We start from the raw sequence: 26008 nt of genomic DNA, 5'->3' as shown, positions 1-26008 counted from the left end.
CCAGCTTGAAGTAGTTTCCATCATAGACAATGTTTACAGTTTTGTTCAGTGGATTTCAGCACCTCAACTATAAAAATTGTTCCAACACGCCTGGTAGCACCTTCACTTAAAGCAGCCGATATCATGCAACAATAATAGTATTTTCTGGGCTTGCTATGGAAAGAAAAATCCCTCTGAATTCTTTCAATGGATTACACTTCTCTTGTGCATGATGAGGATAGAATTCTTTTCTCAGTATTGGCTACTACTGAGGGTGGGGGTCGGATTGGATTTCTTATCTTATTTTGTTTTTGCATGTAGAGGGGCAGATACTCGGCTGATGTAAACTGGTGTAGCTTCATTGGAATCAGCTCAGGATCTACCCCATACTACCTTCTATCCAAGGATTTGAGCTCAAGCACTTTTCAGACATTAGTGAATTTACCAGGAGGAGGCAGAGGATTAGACGTTGTGTTGGAACAGGCTGTAGATAGGTAAATTAATTTAGAACAGTATTTTTGCCTATTTTATATTTAATGAGTGTTTTTAGCCTATAGGAACAACATCCAAGATGCAACACCTCTGCCATAATATATGGTATTGTAGGTACTCTAAAAGCCTGCTTTTGTCAGTGCAAAACATCATTAGCCAACCATTATGGCATCTAGGAAAAATCCTGAACAATTCCACATTTCTCCCTGGAGTACAGTATCCCAAATTTGCAAAGGGAACATGTAAGGAGTATTTTTTTTTCCTGCTCAATTTAAATAGCTTAGGAGGCCTAAAATCCCCAGTATAATATATCTTTGAATGATCTCTTCTCTAAAGATACCTATCATAACATATACCCACTCCTGGTTATATAATTCTTTGTGTGAACCACAGGAAATTCCCAGCCTCAAACTTATCAGCTATTGGTTCCAATAGACTTCTCATGTCCATCCTTACAATGGATAAAAGGTGCTACCAAATGCTCTGATTGTCAATTCCTTTCTGACCTGTGTTTAAGAAAAGCTCCGGGACTGTTGCAGTCTGGTACTTTAGACTAGTGGTTACGTAGCACTGCTGCAGGCTGGGAAACAACTGGCTAAGCAGCAATTCTGCAGAAAAGGGCCTGTGGATTACAGTGGATGAGAAGCTGGATATGAGTCAACAGTGTGTCCTTGTTGCCAAGAAGGCTATTGGCATATTGGGCTGCATTAGTAGGAGCATTGCCAGCAGATCGAGGGAAGTGATTATTCCCCTCTATTCAGCATTGGTGAGGCCACATCTGGAGTATTGTGTCCAGTTTTGGGCCCCCCACTACAGAAAGGATGTGGACAAATTGGAGAGATTCCAGCGGAGGGCAACGAACATGATCAGGGGGCTGGAGCACATGACTTACGAGGAGAAGCTGAGGGAACTGAGCTTGTTTAGTCTACAGAAGAGAAGAGCGAGGAGGAATTTGAGAGCGGCCTTCAACTACCTGAAGGGGGGTTCCAAAGAGGATGGAGCTAGGCTGTTCTTAGTGGTGGCAGATGACAGAACAAGGAGCAATGGTCTCAAGTTGCAGTGTGGGAGGTCTAGGTTGGATGTTAAGAAAACTGTTTCATTAGGATGGTGGTGAAGCACTGGAAGGGGTTACTTAGGGAGGTGGTGGAATCTCCATCCTTAGAGGTTTTTAAGACCTGGCTTGACAAAGCCCTGGCTGGGATAATTTAGTTGGGGTTGGTCCTGCTTTGAACAGGGGGTTGGACTAGATGTCCTGAGGTCTCTTCCAACCCTAATCTTCTATGATTCTTCTATGATTCTAGCTCACCTTGTCACTCTACTGGCTATTGCTACTTTAAAGAGCTGCAGTTTCAGTTCTGTTAATCGCTTGTCAGTCAACACACTGAAATTCTAAACTCCATGACTCCCATCTCTTTATGTGGCTTTTGTTCTCCTTCATTCTTGGCATTGGTAAATGTGACTCTCTTTTTTTAGTTTTTTTTTCTCTGTCTCCAGTGCCTTTTTGTCTTGCAAACTGGGAAATAAAGCAGCTCAGTGGATTTCAAAAGTGTTCGAAGTGCAATCGGACCATGTTTGTCTTGGAGAGGCAAAACTGCAGCCATCTTTGTCCTGGAATGGAACACCATTGCTTTGGGAGGTTAGGTTTGCTCACCAATGTCACTGCTGGTCATTATTTAAGTCCCAGGTGGAACAATTTAAAAGCTTTCCTGACCTCCCACAATGTTTTTCAGAAGTCTGATATGAAACTGGACTTGATGCTCTCCAGAATTGATAGTCCCAGCTGCCTAGTGGGTTGTACCAGTCTGCTCATATTGGAATTGGTCTGAGGAGAGAACTGGCTCTCTTCACTCTCCAAATAATGAATGAGACCAACATGTAACTGTCATAAAAACATGCTTAAGCTTCAACAACTGTAGTACATGGATGCACTATTCAAGTGGTTCTCAGCACCAGCCCTTGTAAAGCCAGGCACATCTTCCTCTGAGGTACCAGCCAAGCTAGGTCTGTGTCAGATCATTCAGCTCCTGACATGCTAGCTTTGCCTTGGACTCCTGACAACAACTTGTCAAGGCTGCTCTCTGCTCAAGCTCCAGTTGCCTCAGGACCATGGCCACACACAGGAGCATGATTCAAGAGAGCTATTGTTACATACTATATAGCTTCAGAGAACAATTATTACAGGTAAGTGATTCTCTCTTATTTACAAATACCTCACCACTCCACTTCATTAAAGGTGCCACAGATCCTGAGTTTTCCCCCAGACTTACTATCTTTGGGTCCATATTAACAACTCATCACTAGGACAGAGAGGGTTTCTATGAAAGTATGATTATGGTTCCCCAGAAAGTATGGGATCAGCAGCTTTATTAGCTTGACACAGACCAAGTGAAGGTATCCACTAACATTAAAAAGGTGTAATGCTTGGCCAGATATATAGCTGCATACACATTCATTTTTCCAGAAATCGTATTGTTTGTGGATCCCAGTCTGCCAGAATGGCAAGAGAGAGTGCTTTGATATATCCCAAATATGGACATGGCTCAACTTTCCTTTTTCATGTCTTTTTAATGAGAGAGAGTTTGTAGAGATCTGCAAATTCTGACATAAGGATAAAGCAGAGATTTTTGAAAATCACTACCACATCCATCCTTGTGATAGAAACACTTGCTTTGCTTGAGGAACTGTAAACCTAGACACAATTTTAGGCATTCATATTAAACTTGTAATGATCAAACTGGTTCAGGGCTGGAAAATTCCCTTTACGTTCATCGATTCCAAGGCCAGAAGGGACCGCTGTGACCATCTAGACTGACATCCTGTATAACAGACCATAGAATTTTCCCAAAACAATTCCTAGAGCCGATCTTCTAGAAAAACATCCAATCTTGGGTCCAGATCTACTGCGTCCGAGGGTGCTGAGGGAATTGGCTGATGTGAGTGTAGAGCCATTGGCCATTTTCTTTGAAAACTCATGGCGATTGGAGGAGCTCCCAGATGATTGGAAAAGGCAAATATAGTGCCCATCTTTAAAAAAGGGAAGAATGAGAATCAGGGGAACTGCAGACCGGTCAGCCTCACCTCAATAATGGAGCAGGTCCTCAAGGAAACCATTCTGAAGCACTTGGAGAAGAGGAAGATGATCAGGGCTGGTGCTGAGAACCACTTTTGTGGATAGAAAGCTGGCTAGATTGTTGGGCTGAACAGGTAGTAATCAACGGCTCGATGTCTAGTTGGCAGCTGGTATCAAGTGGAGTGCCCCAGGGGCCGGTCCTGGGGCCGATTTGTTCCAGATCTTTATTAATGATCTGGGATGGATTGCACCCTCAGGAAGTTGGCGGATGACACTAAGCTTGGGTTAGAAATAGATATGCTGGGGGGTAGGGATAGGGTCCAGAGTGACCTAGACAAATTGGAGGATTGGGCCAAAAGAAATCTGATGAGGTTCAATAATTTAGGATGGACTGTAGCATGCACTGCTACAGACTAGGGACCGACTGGCTAAGCAGCAGTTCTGCAGAAAAGGAGCTGGGGATTACAGTGGATGAGAAGCTGGTTATGAGTCAGCAGTCTGCTCTTGTTGCCAAGAAGACTAACAACATATTGGGCTGCATTAGTAGGAGCATTGCCAGCAGACTGAGGGAAATGTTTATTCCACTCTATTTGGCACTGGTGAGGCCGCATCTGGAGTATTGCATCCAGTTTTGGGCCACCCACTAGAGAAAGGGTGTGGACATACTGGAGAGAGTCCAGTGGAAGGCAACAAAAATGAGGGCACATGACTTATGAGGAGAGGCTGAAGGAACTGGGCAGAAGAGATGAGTGAGGGGAGATTTGATAGCCGCCTTCAACTACCTGAAAGGGGAGCTCCAAAGAGGATGGAGCTAGGCTGTTCTCAGTGGTGGCAGATGACAGAACAAGGAACAATGGTCTCAAGTTACAGTGCGGGAGGTCTAGGTTGGATATTGGGGAAACACTATTTCACTAGGAGGGTGGTGAAGCACTGGAATGGGTTACCTAGGGAGGTGGTGGAATCTCCATACTTAGAGGTTTTTAAGGCCTGGCTTGACAAAGCACTGGTTGGGATGATTTAGTTGGTGTTGGTCCTGCATTGAGCAGGGGGTTGTACTAGATTACCCCCTGAAGTCTCTTCTAACCCCATCTTCTATGATTGTCTTTGATAGACTCAAGGAGCTCAATCTATTTAGTTTATCACTATAAGGCATGTCTTCTAATCCTTTAATCATTCTCATGGCCAAGGCCAATGCAAGGATATTTTGCGCCCTAGGCGAAACTTCCACCTTGCGCCTCCCCCTCCAGCCAGAGGAGCCAGGGCCATCCCTAGCTATTTTGGTGCCCTACGCAGCTCCTCTGCTGGGGGGGGCAGGGCTGGTCCCAGGCCTCCGTGGGGGACTGGGTGGGGAGGGGAGCTGGCCACTTCCTGTGGGAGTTCCTCCCTCCCCAAGCATGGGAGCCAGGGGAGCAGAGCAGGCTGGGGCCGGGTCACTCTACTTCCTGCAGGAAGTAGCCAGCCCCCCATCCCCCATGGAGACCTGGGGCCAGCCCCTCCCCCTCCGCAGAAGCCTGGGGCCCCAGCCTGTTCTGCTCCCCTGGCTCCCATGCTTGGGGGGAGGTGGGGGGGAACTGCCCCCCAGCACTTGTCAGCAGCACGGCTGGGAGCGGACCAGGCTGGGGCTGGGTCACTCCACTTACCATGCGGTGAGTGCAGGGTCGGACCTGGCTGCAATCTTCAGAGGACTGGGGGCGGGGTTGGGGCGGAGCAGGGGTGGGGGCCATGGGGAAGGGCCAGGGAGCCCCCCCGTGGCAACTCCCAGACCTGTAGTGCCCCCCCTGCTGCAGCTCCCTGCCCCCTCTGCCTGGGGAGCCCCTCCTGCAGTAGCTCCCAGCCCTGCGGCACTCCCCCCCGCAGCAGCTCGCCGCCCCAACTCACCTCCGCTCCGCCTTCTCCCCTGAGCATGCCGGCGTCGCTCCACTTCTCCTGCCTCCCAGGCTTGTGGCAGCAATCTGTGGTTTGGTGCGGCAAGCCTGGGAGGGGAGGAGAATTAGAGTGGGGGTGGTGTGCTCAGGGGAGAAGGCAGAGTGGAGGTGAGTTGGGGTGGGGAGCGGTTCCCCTGCATGCTCCCTCCGTTACTTGCTGCAGGCAGCCCTCCCTGTGCTTCCCCGCCCCAGCTCCCCTCCACTCCGCGGCCTCCCCTGAACATGCTTTTTGGCGCCCCCAACCACTTGGCGCCCTAGGCGGCCACCTAGTTCGCCTAATGGTTGCACCGGCCCTGCTCATGGCTCTTCTCCATTTTATCTACATCCTTGGATTGTGGATACCACAAATGGAAACAGCAGCAGTTGTGCAGAGGTAAAATAATCTCGCTAATCCTACTCAAAATTCCTCTTATTTATGCATCCAAGAAAACCAGTGTCATATGAGTTCCTCATGTTAACTGATTATACACTGTAACCCACAAATCTTTTTCATAGTCACTGCTTCCCAGGGTTGAGTCCCAAATCCTGTAGGTATGTCCTATATTCTTTGTTCCTAGATTTATACATTTACATTTAGCTGTATTAAAATGTATATTTGCTTGTGCCCATCTTCCCAAGCAATCCAGATTGCTCTGAATCAGTGACCTGTCCTCTTCATTATTTATCATTCCCCCAATTTTTGTGTCACCTGTTAACTTTCAGTAATGATTTTATTTTTTCTTCCAGGTTATTGGTAAAAATGTTAAATAGCATAGGGCCAAGAACCAATCGTTGCAGGAATGCACTAGAAATACTCTCTCTCAAAGATGATTTCCTATTTAAAGTTATATTTTGAGACCTATCAAATATGTATGTTAATTTTATATCTTTCTGGTTTTTAATCAATATCTTGTGCAGTACCAAGTCAAATGCCTTACTGAAGTCTAATGCAGCACTGTTGCAGAGTCAGTCCCAGGATATTAAAGAGACAACGTTGGGGAGGTAATATCTTATATTGGACCAACTTCTGTTGGTGAGAGGGACAAGCTTTTGAGGTGTAACAGACTTCCTGTGATCTGGGAAACTGACACTTTGAGTATGCTTTCCCCAGACCCGAAGAAGAGCTTTGTGTGGCTCAAAAGCTTGTCCCTCTCTCCAACAGAAGTTGGTCCAATTAAAGATGTTACCTCATCAACCTTGTCTTACTGAAGTCAAAGTATATTACATTTGTCAACCAAACTTGTAATCTCATCCTAAAAAAATCATATTTGGTTGTCAGGATCTATTTTCCATAAACCCTTGCTGATTGGCATTCATTATGTTAACCTCCTTTAATTCATTGTTAATTGAGTCCTATATCATTATTGGTTTGAGAAATGCTCCTCACTCCTATTCTAGCTTCCAGATATTCACCTCACTCTACCAAATCTTTAAATTTTTGTTTCCAATTGGTTTGATCAAGTCACTCTCCAGAATACCTTTAAAGTATAGGATAAAACGAAGAAAACCCATGAAATATAGGAATATCAGATTAGTAAGATCTTTTTGTTTCCTGTCTCCCTTTAAATATAAATAATCTATAGATTAGGTAAGGCTGAAATGAAGCCTATATTGACCTCTACTTTTCAGATGGATTAATTTCGTTTTAGAAATTTCACAGGTCTGATTTTATTTCAGGGTAGATGGTTTCTGGAAAGACTGAGGCAAATTGCACAAGGTATTTGAAAGGTATAGAGATTTTAAAAAAATCATAACTTTATTGGTAACTCAAAAACAGGTTGATCTTGAGAAATGGTGTATTTTCCTCATTTGGAGGGAATAGGAGAGTGATTGATTTATGAACAGCTGTTTACACGTCAGTGTCAGTGGTTGCCTTTTAAAATAAGCATTTGCCAAGAACTACCAAACAATGGAATCTAAGACACCATAATTTCTCTAGAACAGGGGTCGGCAACCTTTCAGAAGTGGTGTGCCAAGTCTTCATTTATTCACTCTAATTTAAGCTTTCACGTGCCAGTAATACATTTTAACATTTTTAGAAGGTCTCTTTCTAGAAGTCCATAATATATAACTAAACTATTGTTGTATGTAAAGTAAATAAGGTTTTTAAAATGTTTAAGAAGCTTCATTTAAAATTAAATTAAAATACAGAGCCCCCTGGGCCGGTGGCCAGGACCTGGGCAGTGTAAGTGCCACTGAAAATCAACTCGCGTGCCGCCTTTGGCACACGTGCCATAGGTTGCCTACCCCTGCTCCAGAACAATGTAAAATACCTTTTGTACCTGTATGGTAACTGTTTTGTGCTCACTGACAAATACTGTACCTCTACAGAGTCTTTAATTCCACATGGGCGCCAGTTCAGGTTCTATAAATTTCATATGGTCCTGATGCAAGGTTTGTAGAACCTGCAAAGCACTGACCCAAGCACTCAAGATTTAGGGAGCAGAAGCCACAAAAGTATTGTTGGATGGCGAGGAGGGGAGAGTCATGGGTGGGGAGGGCACCAGCTGTAGTAGCTGTGAGAGGTGCAGGTAAAAGGAAGCCCTATGGGGATCTGGGGAAGTGGTTTAGGGAGGAGTAGGGTTCACTGTTGCACATCTTGCCATCTGTGGAAGCTCCTGTACAGTTTGTTAGAGCCAAAGGGATTCCTGTCACTGAGCACTTCTTACACACTTTTTTAAATCCAAGAAATTGTTACATCTGTGTAGCTACATTGAAAACTACAGGGTTGCCCAGGTGTAACAAAGGGTAGTGTTTGAAGATAGTGGTGTTGGAAGGGAGAGCAGATTTTGGCCTGCAGAGTCTTTGAATCATGTGAGGATGCAAGAGCAGGGAAGAGCACAGCTTGACTTTCAGATTCCAGCTTATGAGCGATGGCAGTTAGAGAAAATGGGCATAAATCTCCACTGCCTGCCACACTGGTTATTTATTCTTGTGCAACGGGAGTGGAAAGTGGGTGCAAAAAACCCACAATGCTGATTTTAGCAGCATTTATTCTGACTTTGCCCGGATGAAAATGATTACACAAGGTGAAAGGCAGTGGGGAGTCAGAATAAACATTTGTATACTGAGCACATATATGGAGTAAGTGAGACAAATAGAAAATCCCATGAAGCCATTTTTACTGTCATTTTCAAAGCAGAACTGCGCTTTAAGGGAGGGATCACAAATTAGATTTCTTACACAGTGGTTTTGTGGAGTGACTGGGGTAATCTCTGCATATCATGGACCCATGTACTCAAAATCAAATTGCTTGTTTTCCAGAGTTCTTTGACTCCACAGGCAAACTAAACAAAGGCAATGTAGCAGATGCAAGAAGTCCACAGTCACAGGCTGTAAACTTCTTAAAGCCCTTCTGAAAAGTTCCTTATCAGAACACCCTCATGACAAGGTCTCCAATTCACATGCAAGTCACACAGGGCAGAAAGTTAGCTGAGAGGGAGAAACTGTGTATTTCATTATATATTTGTTAGCTTTTAAAGTGTAACCTTAACTTCAAATTTTCAGGTTTTCTAATGTGGTGGTGTTAAACTGCTATATATATATAAAATATGCTTAAAATTCCACCCTCCCTTTAAATAAAAAAAAAATTAGAACCTTTACTTCATCTTAAACTATTTTGGTTGACAATTGTTCACAGGTAGTAATTAGTATTAGTTATTTCCTATTAGTTAATAATTGAAAACATATTCAATTCTGTACAATGCATAAAGACAGGTTTCAGAGTAGCAGCCATGTTAGTCTGTATCTGCAAAAAGAACAGGAGTACTTGTGGCTGTAGCCCACGAAAGCTTATGCTCAAATAGTCTCTAAGGTGCCACAAGTACTCCTGTTCTTTTTTCAAAAATAAAGAGAGTTCCTGCCTCAAAACCTTATCGTCCCAAAGATAGGAACATGAACAGCACAGCACACTGGGCAATGTAGAGGATGGATAACTTAGGAATTTTGTTCTCTTAATTAGTTTTTATAAGACCACATCTTATGCATTTCATAGAAGTCAGACTTCTCATTTGAAGAGCACGCATTTTTTTATTGCTAAAAGTATGTATCCATTTTTTCCGCGTAATGGTAGGCTTCCAGTAAACAAGTAATTATTCATGGTTGTGGGGAAGCTTCTGACATTTGTTTGTCTCGTGTTTTTTTTTTTTTTTTTTAGGATTTAGGTCAGTAGTTCTCAAACTCTTGTACTGGTGACCCCTTTCACATAGCAAGCCTCTGATTGTGACACCCCTCCCCCCTTATAAATTAAAAACACTTTTTATATATCTAACCATTATATATGCTAGAGGCAAAGCGAGATTTGGGATGGAGGCTGACGGCTCACGACCCCCCATGTAATAACCTCGTGACTCTCTGAGGGGTCCCGACTGCCAGATTGAGAACCCCTGCTTTAGGTAGTATATTGCTGTTCATTCCCTCAGCCCACATTACATAGTGATATCATTCCATTACTGACTGTCTCCGCAGTCAAGCTGTACTTTTCTGTATTAATCAGAACACTGTTCTTCATTTTTTTTTCTGTCTACAACTTGTGTCGAAAGCTCAATAAATAGAATTTTGAAGTCACCTTCTTCCAAAAAGCACAGGGTGGGGCCAGCTTCATAGCAGCCTAGTTCACATGAAGTCATGCTACCAGTGACATCTATTCTATATAGGTTTTTTACCACGCTTTTCACCATAGCATCTGAGCACCTTCCAGCAGTGCATTAAACAATGACTGCACATCTGTCACATGTTTGTTCTCTCATCCTTTCACCAGAGGGAGAAACATGTGTAGTGTCTAGGTTTGATTGTATGGGTGTGTGGCGAGGGTGTTGCTTATAAATATTCCTGTTGCAATCTGTTTGCCTTAAAGAAGGCAAGGTCACAGAAATGTGCCTTTTGCTTGGAGCTGAAAGTGGTGGGATTTGTGATGATCTTTGCTTCCTGGGGAGGGGGCTCATTCCACAGTCTCACACCAGCCCCCTAGAAAGGTCCATTTCCCCCATGGACGAGCGTAAGGCTTATTGTTGAAAGTTCCATTGGGCCAGAGGAGTGGAGTTGTAGACCATGGTCTTCGTCCCAGAGACTTACACAATCTTTTAGGTATCCTGGGCCCAAAACATGGACCATTTTGAAAATAAGGACTGACACCTTGAACTTGATTTGAAATTCTAGAGGAAGCCAGTGTAGCGAGCGGAGGATATGTTTGATGTGCCCACAGTATCCTGTGTTACTGAGGGGATGAGCTGCAGCATTTTGGAATAGAGTAGATGAAGGTCTGAGTAACCTGAGGTCAGGTCTTCATCTCCTGGGATAGGACCAAGTCTCCTAGTCAAGCTCAGATGGCAGAAAGCATTATTTGGACTGAATTGACTGATTGTGGGTGTGTATCCTCAACCAATGGAGACTGCACTGTGACTGTGAACTGTTCAAAATCCTTTCCTCTGCCCACCTCCATGTTCGGCTTCAGTCAACTGCTCTACTCGCTGTTGCCCCTGGACCTCCACTAGAGACTACACAGACCGTAGGGGTCTCCAGGGTAAACTTAACGCAGCCTCAGGTGGCACCCCCATCCCCTTCCTAATGGGTAATTTGCACCGCTAGTCCCTTCCCAACATGTTCCCTCTCAGGTGAAACCTGAATCCCACAGAGGATGGTGACAGGGAATATTGATTCCGACAGGGTGGTGCCCTCCACTTTTGGATCTTAGAGGAATGATCCATCCCAAATTCTTAAAGAATTTAAATGCACCCTAAATCAGACTGATTACAGCCTAATTTTGGCTTATTGCTGATTGCTGTCAGACCAATTGTGAGTTGAGTTTCTGCATATTTATTTGCAACACAGATGTAAAGATGACTATATGAAATGAATGCTTCCCCGCAAGATAAATTAATGTTCCCATTGTTTGTACAAAGTGTGCATTTGTTTTGTGAATCAGCAATATTTAGAGCCAGCCATGTTTTGAGTTACCCCAATGGTGGCTACGTCTTGACTTACAAATGTAGAATTATGTACAAAAAAACCTGCATTCAAAAATAAAACAATGTAAAATTTTAGAGCCTTGTATTTTAGAGTGCAAGTCTACTCAGTCCCACTTCTTGTTCAGTCACTCAGACAAATAAGTTTATTTACATTTGCAGGAGATAATGCTGCCCACTTCTTGTTTACACTATCACCTGAAAGTGAGAACAGATGTTCTCATGGTACTGTTGTAGCTGGCATCCCAAGATACTTATGTGCCAGATGCGCTAAAGCTTCACGTGTCTCTTCATGTTTCAAGCACCATTCCAGGGGACATGTGTCCATGCTGATGCTGGATTCTGCTCGATAACAATCCAAAGCAGTGGAATGTCGGAGGCTGCCTCCGCCTTCCCCATTCCCCGGTGCCTCAGCACACTGCATCCAGGAGTGGCCCTGGACAGAGATAAAGCAGTATGGCTTGCTCTGCTGGGGCCTGAGCTCCTCCTGCTTGGAGCCACGTGGTAAGGGGATTGGTGGGGGAGGCTGAGAGCTGCGGCCAAGTGGCGGGAGCTCAAGTCCCGTGAAGCCAGGCCGCTGCAGTGCTGTCCAGGGCCACTTCTGGACGCGGTGCGCTGAGGCTCCGGGAGACGGGGGAGGTGGGAGTAAGCACCATGGTAAGCCCCTCTGAGCCGGACACGCCCAACAGCCCATTATGTAATTGCAAATATATACATACCATTAAAGCATTTAATGTTTTTAAATAATGTATTTTGTGTATTTTCAAATTATTCAAAAATAATTTTTGAATGTATTTCACTGGTTAGTATCATGTATTTGGAAACGTAAAAAATATAGTATTGCAGCTTTTTTATGGAAGGGCCCCCCGAAATTGCTTTGCCCCAGGCCCCCTGAATCCTCTGGGTGGCCCTGTTTGGTCACCCTACAATAAACTGATTGCACTATAGTACTTGAATGAGGTGAATTGAAAAATACTGTTTCTTTTGTTTACAAATATTTGCACTGTAAAAATGATAATCAGAAATATACACTTTGATTTCAATTACAACACAGAATACAATATATGAAAATGTAGAAAAACATCCAAAATAGTTAATATTTTTCAATTGGTATTCTCTTGTTTAACCGTGCGATTAAAACCACAATTAATCACAATTTAATTTTTTTTAGTTAATCGCGTGAGTTAACTGTGATTAATCAACAGCCCTAAAGATAATCTGTTCTACAAAATTCCCAAAGGCAAAGACATTAAGATTTTTTTAACATGTAAAATCCTGAAACTGCTGTGTTGCTTTTGAAGCTTTGATTGACACCCACACATACCCAGACACACACTCTTGCCTGCTTATGAGCCCATCATGGAAGATGCTGAGCGCTTTGGCTTCCAGTTAAGCCACTAGGAATCAGTGCCATGGAGCCCTTTGACCATACTTGTAGAATAGGTGCTCATCGTTTAATGTGATGAAACAGCCATATTCCTCTGGGTTTTAGAACCTATTATTTTTCACCAAAATGTATTTTAATAGCTATCACTGTATAGGGAAAGTGCTTACAGATACTTTGAAGAAAAGGGTGGTGTTTTTAATTTTACTTCTATAATTGCTGCAGATGTTGCATAGCTTCATCTATGTTAGTTAAATATTATGCCTCTAACAGTTTTGATCCTCATTAATTATAGCTCAGGAAAGCATACAAAGACAACCCGCCTCTTTAATACAAATAAGATTAATTGTATGGTTCCTTCATAAGAATGAACCACCAACAGCTTAACAAAAAATGTTTGTCTTTAAGCAGCCCTTGGATAATTTTTTTTTTAAACTGTTACAGGAAGTGAGAGGCTGCCAAATTATCATGCCCGTGAGCCTCACCCTCATTATCAGAATAAACGAATGTATACACCCCTGCACTTTTATCCTCTTCCAAGCCCAAGGAAAAGAAAAGGGGGGAATAAAAAAATCTTTACACAAAGAAGAGTCTCTGATGTCTGGAATGCGCCTGGTTGTTTGAAGACAGGATTTATACCTGCCAGCTTTCTTTTAAGTTCATTGTTGAGACTCGTCTGTTTTCAAATCAACCGCAGACTGACTGCTTCAAGTACTTCATCTTATAATGACCACATAATCTAAGATAAACGCACAAGGAATTGTGATCACTTTCAGGCAACAATCAAATCCCTGATGCAGATAGCAGGAGAAGGTAAAAGGGGATTGGTAAGAGATGTATGGCGGGGACAGGATGCACAAGAAAGCAGACGGAGTGCAGTGTCTGTGACATGGACAGCAAATATAAAATGGATTTGGCCACTGCGAGTGCATGTGCAGGCAGCTGTGTTTTAGTCTTTAAACATACTGGCTACTGAATTTAGGCATAGGAGGGGCATATTTTTATATAGGCAAAAGTGTTCATAGCATTTTATAGATGACAGAGTGTCTTGCCCGATATGCTCACATTCTAGTAAAGAGATGAGAAGGACTGTGATATAAAATCATGTTATTTAATTTGTTTGGCCATGTTTCTTGTTGGTTCCAATGTTTTTATATAGCCCATCCTCTCACTAAGAAACACTGTCAGATCGCTACTTTCTATTTCATAACTTCCTTTCCAGTTTCAAAACTAACCATCATAGCATCAAATGCTTCTATTCTGAGAAGCTTCAGGCTTCAACATTCCAGAAAAGCTCAGATGACTACTTGATTTTTTCCCCCCCTTTTTTCAGGTGGGATCAGCCTGAGTCACAAGGTATTAGGGTGTGTAAAGAAGAAAAGGGGTGGGAAGGAAGAAAGGACAGAAAACAGAACATGCAGAAGAGGGGCAACATGTCCTGGACAGACAACATTTCCTCTAGCTTTGGTTGATGTAAATCCAATATTAACAGGTATCAATGCACTAGTTATAGAATATGTTGAGGTGATGTGGACAGAAAAAAGTCCATCATAAATAGACCCCTCCCCCCAACAATTTGCAGACTTATCATTCATTTTGCAGTATTACTCAGAGGCCCCTGCCAAGTGTGAGGCCATAGTGTGCTAGGTGCTGTATAAAAACACACTAAGATGCATTTCCTGTCCTGAGGAGTTTGCCATCTATAGTTTGGAGTTTGTATCTGACATACAAGCTACAAATGTTTGGTAGAAAATGTCTGCTACTCCCTGTAGCAGGGTGGACCCCTGCTCGGGCCCTGATGGGGTTTAAAACAGCCCTGGGAAGGGCCTTTAGGCTGGGCTGATTGGGGAAGTGGCAGCAGCTGGGGCCACGCCCCAAACTGAGTCACAGGGCCTTATAAGAAGGACAGGGAAACCAGAAGCTAGACAGTCTCTCTCTGCATTCAGAGGGAGATGGGCCTGGCTGCAGGGAGCTAGACCAGGTACCTGAGTGAAGCAGGGCTGGGGAAAGGCAGAGGAGCTGGGGAGCTCCAGCCTGGAAAACCCCAGGCTGCCACCTAGCAGAGGGCTAACAGGTATTGGGGGTTGCAGAGGCAGCCCAGGGGTAGGCCAAAGCAGCAGGTCCAAACCCTCCTTGCCAGTGATGAATAGGCTGATACTGCAGTCTGCCCCAGGATGTGGGGCTAGACAATGACTGGCAGTGGCCATACACTGAGGCAAGGTGGGGATAGAGGGTGGGAGTTCCCTGGGGAGGGGAGACCCTGAGAGAAAGGGGTTACTGCAAGGGGCCAGCACCCCATGTAAAAGGGCACCAGGTCCAGGGAGGGACATGGGGGGCCAGAGGACAGGCGGATCACTGGCCTGCAGAGGGCGCTCCAGGGCTGGAATGAGCTAATTCCCCGGCGCAACCAGTAGGAGGCGCCGCAGGGGTGAGTCGGCCCATTTACACTCCCACAAACAATTAGGCATTCTAAGCTGGCAACATAGTGACAACACTATAGGAGAATCGCTGTACAGCAGTGATTGAAATAAAATTAAAAAGAGAAAATGATATTTTTATCAATCCATTCAGAACTGTTTTCATTGGTTTAGGCACTAAGAAGCATTGTAGGACTGATAACAGAAGGATGCAACAGATGTCATGACCCCAATAGGCTGGTTTATAACATTTTATTTGGACCACACATCTCTTTAGTTATTTGTTTGAAGGTGGACATGAGTTACAGTAAGCTTGATCCAATGCCTGTAAAGTCAGTGGGAGTCTTTCCATTGACATCAGTGGGTGCTGGATTGGGCCCAACATTAAGCTCTGGATCTGGATTTCTAACTCTCAATGTTCAGGGATGTTTAGATTCAAAGTTTTAGTTACCAGTTTTAAAGATAAAGGTCACTTGCAAAATTTCCAGGCTTATGAGATATTTGGGATGTTCAGATTTTGAGTTTTGATTAGGATCCATCTGAGTTAGAACATTATCAAAATTTTGCATCCTAATAAGTATAATTTTCAATACAAATAAAAATGTTTCCAGGACACAAGGTACAGCATTTGTTTTCAGCTAGACATGCCATTACAAGTCTGAATAAAGTGGATTTACGATTAAAAAAGAAAATGCAAAGTTCAGCTATAAAACTTACACAGAAGAATAATCCTTGTCTGGGATAGTAGGAAAAACACCAGTACTCTAAATGAAGTGTAGTGATAAAGATGCTTGTGTCGACAATGTCAATATGAGCTCAGTCACAATTGCCCTCCCCCACCCCCCAACAGATGAAAGGTTTCACATTTGTGCTGATATTTCTCAAGGTTTGATATCCTGTTACTGGTGCCAGCAGGAGGTTTGTGAAGTTCCCAAATAAATCAATTTCATGAGACCATAGTCAGTGGATTGAAAAAAGGAACATAGGTCCATGGGATAATCACAGGATTACATTGTGGACACATAGCTTGGCACCTTTATAACTTAAGACATTGGGTATCTGAGAAAATAGCATTCTGTATTTCATTCTGACATTTTAGCTCTTGGCAGCAAAATAAGGACTATTGGTTGAGCCCAAGTCAAATGCAATGAAAGAAAAGCAATTTTACTAAAAGAGATGCAGGTGAAGGAACTCACTTGTCACACAACAGCAGTAAAAGAGAAAAATCTAAATATGTGGCCCTAGGCAGTCATTTCATTACAGTTGCTCTGTATCTGTCTAAAAATAGCTTACTTGCAATTCCAAAGTATTTAAAGCCATAATCAAAGCATCTTGTCCTAATTAGAACATTAGACATGAATTATACAGCAGAGACCCTGAAATTATACAGCACTGCCCCTCCATTTCTATACACACAATCCTACACCCACAAGCCCTCTATTTTCTGCCCAATGCAGTTCAATCACAACAGTATCTCTTGTGCTATTATTTAATTTGAAATCTGCATGTAGAGTAAGAAATATTGAATTTAATATCTATGTGCTGAAGAATTTTTTTGTACTGCATCGCCCCCATACTGCACCGTGTTCCATCTGGATTATCCATAGTACCTTGGAAAAGATCACCACCATCTTCTTGCATACAACAAAAGTTAGATTCCCCCTGCAACTGACACTGCACTTGCAGCCAGAATGCCTCCTCTCATACTCCTTGTAGAGAGGTGTTTATAGGAGATTGTAATTTAGAGACGCTCCCTCATAAAGGACAGTATTATGAACATAGGAATTTAGCGATGTACCCTGGAGATGAGGGTTGGGAACACTGCACAACTGTGTGCAGCAGTTCATCAGAGATGCACTCCAGTTTGTTTTATTAAAGTTTTATTCCTTTCACAGTCATGGATTTGTTATTTAATGAACCACAAGATAGTTACATGGTCTCAGAAGTGCTGGATGAGAAGGAAACTGAAGTCATTTTGAAGTTAACTTCTGTGTTTGCAACTGAAAGCTGAGACAAGGAAGGCACCAGAGAAGCACGTGGCGCACCAGGCACAGAGGCTTTTGCATGTATTTGGTGAGCACACTTGTAGCTTGCCTAGCTTAAGAAGAGGGGGAAAAGCCAAAAATGGATGTGTTGTAACCTCCATCTAATCTGCAATTGTCAGGCAATGTTGCAGGGAACTGGAAAAAAATTCAGAGATTTAAATTGTATTTAGCAGCCATTGGGGCAGATGAGAAAAATGATCAAATGAAATAATCTTTTTGCATGTTGTTAGGGAGAAAGCATTGGATATTTATAACAATTTTAAATTTGAGGAAGATGAAAGGATGAAATTAAGTAAAGTACTGACTAAATTTGAGGAACATTGAATGCCAAAGAGGAATTAAACCTTTGAGAGAGAAATTTATTTTTACGTGCATGCAAAAAACTGATGATGGCATAGTAGAGCAATATGTCACAGAATTAAGGAAAGTTAGTAAAATCTGGGACTTTGGTGAGCTGACAGAGTCTTTGGTCAGGAATAGAATCATCTGTGGCATTAAAGACAACGTGTTAAGAGAGAGACTGCTCCGTGAAGGAGATTTAACTTTTAAAAAAAGCTTTCCGAATATGCAGGGCAGCAGAAACTGTGAAAGCACAAACCAAATTGCTGAATTCACCAGAAGGGTTACCATGTACTAAGTACAAAAGAATATAGCCTGAATAGGTCAAATCAAAGAGTGGAATCACTCGCTATGAAAACCACAACTAGGATGAAGAATGAATATAGAAAGTCATGTGGGAAGTGTGGATCACAGCATGGACCCAAACATTGTAGTGCCTTTGGGAAACTCTGTCATAAATGTGGGAAAATAATCATTTTTCATAATGCCGCAGATCCCAAATGCAGAAAAGTCAAGTGCATCCAGTTCCACAAAGGCCATATGAGAAGGTTGGCACTGACTGAATGCCAGGTATTTAAAAGGATTACTTAATAGTCACAGATAATTGTTCTCTGCATTCCAAAATTTGCACATTGTACAGTACTAATTGTAAGCCAGTGACAGCCAGCATGAAGGGAATCTTCTCCAGACATGAAATTTCAGATGAAGTCTTCAGCGACAATGGGCCACAATTTTCCAGCGCAGATTTTAGGCAATTTGCCATAGATTGGGATTTTCATCACAAAATATCAAGTCCAAATGACCCCCAGTAAAATGGACTTGTGGAAAGGTCTATATGGACAGTAAAAAACCTTCTGAAAAAGACTTTTGACAGTTTGGGTGATTTTGTATAAAGCTTTATTTGTTTATCAAAGTACACCTCTGGACAATGGCTTTTCTCCAGCTCAGCTGTTAATGGAAGAAGGATCAGATCTAATTTACCAATTACTGATAACTTGCTGAAAGCTCATAACAATGAAACCATATGGAAAATGAAAGAAAATCAGAAGTGGAAGGAGAGAGATTATTTTGACAAAAGCGCCCGTGATCTCCCATTGCTTAACCCGGGTGACAGAGTGTGCCTGAGAAATCACACATCTGGTACTTGGGGCCAAAGAGGTGCCATTAAAGAACAGCTGTATCCCAGTCTAGACAGACCAGGAGGACACATTTTGATGTAATTAAAGGGATCTATGAGTAATCCCAGGAAGTTCCAACACATTGACAGCTGATCTGGCATTTCCCATCTGACTGATCCTTAATCATCAAGGCACAAAGGAGAAACTGTCAGAAACAAGAGAACAAGTCAGATTCTAATGTAAGACTGATACTGAGAAGAACAGAGCGGGAGATTAAATGTCCTGAAAGACTCATAGAGACTTGCTAACTTGCCTGGAGAAGGGGTATGATGTGCTGGTAACTGCTCCTCTCTAGGTAGTTGATATGTTGGGTTTATGGAAATGTGCTACATGGGTTGAGAATTTAATGTATGTGTTATATAGAAACAGCTAACAACTATGTATGTGTATATGTGAGTTAATTCATTTTTCTTTAAGAGGGAAGATGTAGAAATGTTTGTAGAAGATTGTAATTTAGAGATGCTCCTTCATAAAGGACAGTATTATGAACATAGGGATTTGGAGATGTACCCTGGAGGGGGGCGGTTGGGAACATCGCCCGGCGGTGTGCAGCAGTTCACCAGAGATGTTCTCCAGTTTTTTGTTCCTTTCTTGTTTATTACACTCCTTACCCTTAATTGTCCCCAAAGATCGTAGTGGAGAGTTAAATAACTTCTTTCTCCACCCTCTTTTCAGTCATTCAAACACCACTTCCTCAAACTCTTCTTCCTCTTCCTCATCATATAGACATCTTCTACAATCCCCTAACTCCCTCCTATTCACCTTTTCCTCTGATTTCATCACCTAGCTCTTCCTCTTCATTTCATTCCAATTTCCCTTCCTTATTGTCATTGACCACAATGATGGCTAGTCTCATTTCCTAGCTTCCTGCCTCCTCGCCATCAATTCTTTGCTTGACCTTCTACCCTAGATCAACAGTCTCTGTTACCAAAATGGCTACTCATAGAGTTGTCTTCACTAAATACTGCCTTTTCCACACTCTCCATTTCAGAGTTGCCTCATGTTTACCTCTCTCCAACTGCCATCTCATCTGCTTCAACATCACCCATTTAACCTCTGGTTTCCACCTGCCCACCACATACTTCTTGAACTTCAAACCATTTTACTTCCATTCTCAGGACCCTCCTTCCCTCTCTCTCTCCTCCCACTTCATAGGAATGGATCAGACTAGCGATCCACTGGATCAGACTAGTGATCCATCTAATTCAGTATCTTAGAGACAAGAGTGCTTTGGAGGAAGGGGGAGGAAAACTTACAGAAGGCAAAGTTGCGGATTGAGCTGCCATACAGGGGAGTTTCTTCCAGACCTCTGGTAATTAGAGTATGGCTTTTGCCTTGAAGCTTGATAGTCTATATCTGTTCCCAGACTCTTGGGTTTTTATTCTTCGCTGTTATAATTTGAATATTCTTATATATAGATATAGATAGATGTCTAACTTTTTTCTTGTTCAACTGAGTTCTTGGTTTCAGGGATATTTTGTGGCGGTGGTCTACAGGCTAATTGTGTGATAAGTGAATGAGTATTTCCTTCTAGCAATTTTAAATTATCTGCCTTTCAGGTTCAATGAATCTCCCTCTCTTTTTGTGCATTGTCTGAAAGAGTGAAAAGGTAGAAGTTTCCTATATGTCTTCTGTAGTCATTTCTCTGGATATCTTTATTATGCCCCTTTGTATTAGTTTCTTCTCTAGAATGAAGAGACCCAGTTTTTTTCAATCTCTCTTCTCATGAAAGTTTTTTAAGGCCTCTACTCATGGTTTTTTGCCTGTTTCTGAAACCCTTCCATCCCTTTTGAGGTAGGGTGACCAGAAATGAACACAGTCTTCCAAGAGTCAGCATAGCTTTGATTTACATAATGGCATTATATTTTAGAATTATTCTCCATCTCATTCCTTGTGCATCCGAAAAAGAGAAAAAGACCACTGCTTATTGTTGAGCAAAGGTTTTCACTAAGCTGTTTGCAATGATGCCCAAGTCTGTTTCTTGTGTTGTCATAGTTAACTTAGAACCTAGTAAGGTATATGTTCTGGTTATTGCTTTCAATCAGCATTATTTGCATTTGTCAATGCTTAATTTTATCTACTAACCTGTTTCCTATTGACCTAGCTTGGTTAGTTACCGCTGAAGTTCCTCACACTCTCTCCTTTCGTTTTGACTAGCCTAAATAATTTTGTCATGGGCAATTTTTGCCACCTCATTCTTGCTATAGTGCATTCACTAGCAAGGGTGGGATGAAATGGATATAAGGACACAAGAAACTTGTAGTGTTCCCATACCCATGTGGGACCATTAAGACAAGATCAAGATAAGGAACACTGAAATCAAACTAAAGAGAGCCTGTACAGGAATACCTTCTTGTATCAATCCTTGTGCTAGGCAAGTATTGTTCCCATGAAGGATCAACATTTCAAAGGGACATTTCAATAGCACAGATGTTATAACAAAAATCAGCAAAGGGGTTAAAGTACAAAAGAAGATATCCCTGAAGAATGTGTGAAGGTGACTGGAACATGGAGATTATAAAAAATGGAAGAACAACAGTACTCAGTCACTAAAACTAATGCAGCAAATGATGCTGCATATTAGAAATAGATGTAAGTAACATGCAAATCTATCTGTGGCAAAATCATATACATGTAATATTTTAGACTATTCATACCATGTTACCATCAAAATTTTAACAAAGATTTCAGATGCAGTTTGCATTGACATTATCCGACTTTCTGTTACCTTGGGGCTATGACCTGGGGATTTTCATAGCATCATAGGGGTCAGATTACAGCAAAACTTCAACAAACTATGTATTCCTATTGCTGTAAGGGAAATAACCCAAAACGAACAGACTTCTGCATAAAACTTCCAAAACCAACAGTATTGTGATCTTCCTGTAATACTATGGTTTGATCTTTGCACAATACAGACTGTCACATTGCACATTTTACATGTTACTCAGGAAATGCTTTCACTGGAGTTTGTGGGAGGTTTGCCTGAGTAATGACCAAGGGTCAAATCACCCCTTCCATAGGCATATAAAAAGGAGAGGAAATGCTGTGAGTTGTAACTCCCATCCCACTAGGGAGGAGAATGGGTTTCACCTACAGGCACAGAGAGCAGGCTAGGGGCACAGCCTTAAAAGGCCATTGGTGGCATTTTGGCAGTGCTAAGTGCTCCAGAGAGTTCGAAGCACCAACCCATACAATTGCAGGATGAGGTCAGAGAAGAAGAGAGAGTCTCTACTGCATGTATGTGCCTTCCTTCCCACCCCTGTACCAGAATAATCTCTCAGGAAACCATACTGTCATAGGAACGTCACTTGGCTGAAACCCTACTGCCCTTGGGACTGTGTCAGTGTGCTCAGTAGGTTTCTGCACAAGTAGTGCTGATAATGTCAATGCAATCTTGCATCTAAAATCCTACAGGGGGATGATGATGCTTTGGTGAGCAGCCCCCACTAGCTCCTCCCTCTTCATAGCAAAGGGATAGATGTGATGCCATTTCCATTCATCTCCCCCACATTTGGCCCACACTGGCCACTTTTACCTGTTTTTTTTTACCCCCATGGTTTTTTAGTCCACGGTCAGGCACTCCCCATAAGGGATGGTCTGGCTCTGAGTAGGTACAGCCTTGTGTAACTATGGAAAGAAGAGCATTAATACCGAAGCAACTGAATGTGCACCAAAGAGCAAAACTACACAATATAATACTATTTCCCCAAATGAATAGTTGATTAAAGGAAAGCAAAGATCATAACGAAAAGGTCTGGAAAATACAGCTGCCAAATATAAAACAACTGGTGAACCACAATGTCACACAATGCTGGGAGCCCCCTGGCGCATTTTCCTGAAATGCTTCAGCTGTTGAAATACAAAAGCCAATCCTACCGGAAAAATAAACACAAGTGGGAAAGTGTTTGTTTACAATGGCAAACCTTTGTAGAGAAAAGGTGGGCGAAGTACGCACCCACCTTGTCTCTCTAATATTGTGGGATCAACACAGCTACAGCAACACTGCATAAAGCATTTTGTAATAGTAATAGCTTCATGCTTGTGTTTGAACACACGTGATGTGAGCTACTTCGCAGGCTGAATTTTTGCTGGCTTGGCTCTGCTTTGTACCTCAGTTACATAAATCCATGTATGCTCCTCAACGCCAAATTTGTATATCACATCTCCAACTGCAAGTGACATTTAATTAAAACCATAAATAATCTTTTAATGATAACAGTGATGATATTGACAAATGAGTTATTTTTCTGTTAGGGTTAATTACATCAAAGTTAGACACACCAATGTGTGGTTGGGCAAGGCTGTTTTGATTGTTGCTAACAAGCTGTATGGTATGCTGCTAGCACTTTTTTCATGGGCAGATAATAGAAAATGAACAAAAACCTGTTGTGTCATGATTTATTGGCTTCAGACACTCCACTAGGAAAAGCTTTGGACCACCAAACTTGTTATTGGCATCTCGAGATGATGCATCTTTAGGATTGTAAAGAAATGTGACTAACCTTGATTGGTTTGCAGAGGGCCATTTTATCAAAGTATCTCCTGTGCTCAGACTGTTACATGCATAAAGCTGTTCAGCTGAAATACTGAAGTCTATTTTTTTCCTACATGTGCATCCTTTTGATGGAAAGCTCCAGAAGCAGGACGCAGATATACAAAACGTATGGACCTAATAAGACAATCAAAGCTCTTTAACAGAGAGAGAATATTAGTCAACAAGAAACTCAGAGACAGATTTTGCCACCCTTACTCTGTGAGGCATACTAGTCACTGAAATCGGTAGGCCTACATATGGAGTAAGGTATTATTCTACATGAGTAAAGTTGGAAAAATCCCTAACTAAAAGCCAGATAGTTTAGGGTGAAAATGCATATCACAATTTGCTTAATATCCATAAAATGTATGATCATTTCCATAAAATAATTCTTCTGCGTCAGAAATGTGGAAGTCTGGAAATGAACAGGTATGGGATGTAGCCACTTCTCTCATGCCACCCATTCTTTCTTCACTTATTATCACTACATGCAAGTTATATCTTTCCACCAACCTCAACGACTGTATTCCCCTTTGTTGTGTTCTGAAACAATTATAAATATATTGTTGAATATATACAGACACATATGCAATTTAGCTGAATAAGAAGTAAAGACATTCATACTAGTTTAATCTCAGGGTGGATTAGAAAATTTTCCTCTCAGTCAGGGCCGGCTCCAGACCCCAGCGCGCCAAGCGCCAAGCGCGTGCTTGGGGCGGCATTTTGCTGACAGGGCGGCAGGCGGCTCCGGCGGACCTTCCGCAGTCATGCCTGCGGAGGGTCCGCTGGTACTGCGGCTTTGGTGGACCTCCTGCAGGCATGACTGCGGAGGGTTCGCTGGTCCCGTGGCTTGGGTGGACCTCCCGCAGGTGTGCCAGCGGATGCTCCACCGGAGCCGCGGGACCAGCAGAACCTCTACAGCCATGTCTGCAAGAGGTCCTCCAGAGCGCGGGACCGGCGACCGCCAGAGCGCACCCCGCGGCGCGCCGCCCTGCTTGGGGCGGCCAAATTCCTAGAGCTGCCCCTGCTCTCAGTCCATGTATTGAAGGAGTAGCAAGATTCCTTTCATGAATGAAGCAAGAAATCTTATCACTAGGGATTTGGAATGTATCAAATATATGGTCTTTTATTTTATATAATTGGTACATTTGCTTGTGTTTAACAACTAATATGCATACTGTCTTTTTAATAAGTAATAGTGTACTATATGTTAGAAGTATATAAAACATTGGAAATTATACCCTTAGTAAGGAAATGGAATTTTACAACCTTCTAATAGTATGTGCTTCTTAACTTTACATGTGTTTGTGGAACTTATAAGGAGGCAACGTTAAAGTTGCTAAAATGTAGGCTTTCATTCAGCAATTCCATTTTCAATAATCTGCTAGTCATTTGTTATTTTGACTTTTATATATTGTTATACAAATTTAATTAAGAGGCAATGTTAGGTTTGAATGGGTGATAAAAGTTGAGTGCCCTTTTTTATTTTATTTTTTAAAATCTAACTATTTTGGTTTTTTTCCACTTTTCAACCAGCCCTAACAAACTAGACTGGACAAAGCTCTACCAAATATTCTGCAACAGACAATCCTGCAATGGCAGGGGAATGCACTATGACCTGCAACACAGTAAGTCTTGTATTACTGTTACTTCTTTGTATTGTCTTAGCACCTAGAGGCCTCGATCAAGCCACCAATTGCGCTAGGTGCGATACACACGTCCATCTCTAATTTCCTGATGAGAATATAGTGTTTGGTTTGTATATAAGGAAAAAAAAGGTGAAAAGGTTAGAGGGAAGCCCTTTTTGTAATTAAAAATAATATTTAGAATGTATGAGCTTTCACCCATCCTACAGCTATGTGCAGCTAAACTGACAATAAGCGAATGCCAAAAACAAAAGAAAAAACAAGATCCACTATATAAAATTAGCTTCTGTAGTTAACAGAAGCTGAGAGAGATTTCCATGAAATCAAGGACAATATGGCAACCATAATGGAACAACTGTAGTCTTTCTAAGAATTTTTGTTTTAAAAGGGGATTGGAAGAAAATGTACAAGGAATAACTAATAAAAGAGGAGTACCTCCTCCTTTCATTGTTCCTTGTTATTTATGTTTTCAAACTGAGTGAAAAAGAGTTGCACATAGAAAAGTACATATATTTCTGTGCGGCACATTTAAATGTTAGCTCAGGCCCTTCTTAATTGTTGTGTTATATTAAAAATTTTCTTTAAGTAATAACTTTGCCACTTACATGTAGTTCTGTGAAACACTTGAATGTCTCCTAAGTACATATGAGAGGAATGATTGGGTTAACAAGCCATAGTATTTTGGAAATAAACTAAAGTACATCTAAAGCCGAAAGATATATTGTATATAGTATGTTCAGGATATGCAAGCACACATGAAATTTATTTATATACACTATAAAATTTGAGTCAAAACAGAAACTGCTTTAACCTCTAAAGAAGACAATAATCCCACCAGTTTGCTCCTTGTAAATTTAGCACAATACCAACAATGAACTAGCACAATACTGCTTCACAAAGACTTCCTAACCAGTGAGATTTTACATCATTTCTACCAAATCAAAATACCACAAGTATGAATCCTGTTCAGACGGACTTACATCTAGAACTATGACTTCCTCATGGTTACTAGGTTAGTCAGTCTCAGCAGTTGTATATGAGATTGCTAAATCTG

At 42.1% G+C, this 26008-nt stretch overlaps 1 protein-coding gene across 1 annotated transcript in view; it reads right to left on the bottom strand.

Moving 5' to 3' along the window:
• The window catches only part of EDAR (ectodysplasin A receptor), a 99535-nt gene extending 73540 nt beyond the window's left edge, over positions 1 to 25995 (bottom strand). Inside the window, exon 1 of the mRNA XM_039529957.1 lies at positions 25935 to 25995. The gene's annotated coding sequence lies outside the window, so the exon portion shown is untranslated. The remainder of the gene's footprint in view (positions 1 to 25934) is intronic.
• Positions 25996 to 26008: the final 13 nt, after the last annotated feature.

This window comes from Mauremys reevesii, linkage group 1, assembly GCF_016161935.1.
Source record: "Mauremys reevesii isolate NIE-2019 linkage group 1, ASM1616193v1, whole genome shotgun sequence".
NCBI classification, from domain to species: Eukaryota; Metazoa; Chordata; order Testudines; family Geoemydidae; genus Mauremys; species Mauremys reevesii.
The sequence above is the reverse complement of the archived record's forward strand: the minus strand, read 5'-3'. Positions and strand labels throughout refer to the sequence as shown.